Raw genomic sequence first — 1,887 nt, 5'->3', positions numbered from 1 at the left:
GAGTGGGAAAGAGTGACTATTTGGTGTCTCGGCGAATATTAGAAAAATGATGCCTTGTAAAAAGCCTGCAGAAATACTCGGGCCAATTGTCTTTATTCTGTTTCTAGACAGAGACAGTCTCCCCACCACGGCCATATAAACAAATTCCTTAGGATTGATAGACTTACTACTTTACAGAAGGACTCTGAAATAACATCTGGGTGCTATATTGCAGAAGGCTGCCCAAAATTTGAGATCTCCAGTGGACATCCAGATACATGACAGGAAAGGATATATGCACTGTGGCTTCAAATTGGTGTATGTAGCTTTGTCTGCCTTCAGGTTGTTGTTTCTTACCTGTGGTGACCCTAAAGGGAATCTATCACTAGGTTTTCTTGTCAAGATTTGTACAGCAGGTGTTTGCCATTGCCTTCCTTGAGGCCGAGAGAAGGTGACTTGCCCAAGATCACCCAGCGGCTTTCCATGGCCAAGCAGGGATTTGAACCCTGGTCTTCCAAAGTCCTAGTCCAACACTCAGATCACTGCACCACATTAACTCTCTGTAGCTTCACTACCTCTTTGCTTCCTAACCAGGTTCTGATGATACACAATTGTGGGCACCACAATTAAAAAAGGATGTGGAGAAACTGGAGTGTGTCCAAAGGAGGACAACTAAAATGGTGAAGGATCTGGAAACCATGCCCTATGAGGAATGCTTTAGGGAGCTGGGTATGTTTAGCCTGAAGAAGAGAAGGTTAAGAGGTGATATAATAGCCTAGTTTAGATATTTGAAGGGATGTCATATTGAGGAGGGAGCTGACTTGTTTTCTGCTGCTCCAGAAACTAGAATGCAGAACAATGGATGCAAACTGCAGGAAAAGAGATTCCACCTCAACATTAGGAGGAACTTTCTGACAGTCAGGGCTGTTCGACAGTGGAACAAACTCCCTCGGAGTGTGGTGGGTTGGACTGGATGGCCCTTGTGGTCTCTATGATTCTATACAACCCAAATAGGCAGATAGCCCATGTGGATGTCATAAGAAAAGGAAAGCTGACCAGGTTTCAAATATACTCTTTCATTTTCCTTCCTTGACATTTTTCTATGGCCATTATGTCAAGAGTAACAGATGTAAAATTATATGTCATTATCATCTCCTCTTAGGAGCAGCTGAGGAGTGAATTAATCTTCACCACTCCAGAGGAAGGCACTCTCTGGCACACACATGGAGCTTTCTTCTCTTGCTTCTCCGAGCCAAATACAATGGGTGCCTTCAGAAAGCAGCTCCTCCAACCACTTACAATAGTTCAGGGTTGCCACGCTTTTCAGGGAGTGGGCTTTGAGGCATATCTCTGTTTCCATTCCCAGTGTATGGCTTCTGTGAATTATCATTTTGTTTATTTTTTTGATACAGTCTCGGAGTTCAACTCTTCACATTCCAGAGTTAATGTACAATATGATAGCATAAATACCCTTGGTCCCGTGTTCTTGGAATCATACAACTGAGTAAGTTGTTCCATAGCTTTCTTCAAGGGAGAGCAAACAAGCTAGTTGGCTAGTAATGCCAACTAGTTACTCTCTCCTGAAACATGGATATCGGAAGGAGTAACTGGTTGGCATCGCCAGCTCAGCTTGCCCTTGGTGAGTGAATTATTTTATTTTATTTTTATCCTGTCTTTCTTCCCAAAGTGGGACCCACTTTGAATGCCTCTTGAAGAACGAATGTTACAGCTCAGAACAGGCTGAGCTTTAACATGTTATTCTCACTTTGCCATTAAGATCCTTTTCCTTCCAGGCATAGACCATTCCTAGAGCTGCTTGGCTTCAGACTGCAAAGCTGATATACCATACGCTTTGCCCTCAGACCACACCATATGCCTCTTGGAAGACTGCTTATAAGAGCAGAGCTA

This window comes from Sceloporus undulatus, chromosome 6, assembly GCF_019175285.1.
Source record: "Sceloporus undulatus isolate JIND9_A2432 ecotype Alabama chromosome 6, SceUnd_v1.1, whole genome shotgun sequence".
Taxonomy (NCBI): Eukaryota; Metazoa; Chordata; class Lepidosauria; order Squamata; family Phrynosomatidae; genus Sceloporus; species Sceloporus undulatus.
The sequence above is the reverse complement of the archived record's forward strand: the minus strand, read 5'-3'. Positions refer to the sequence as shown.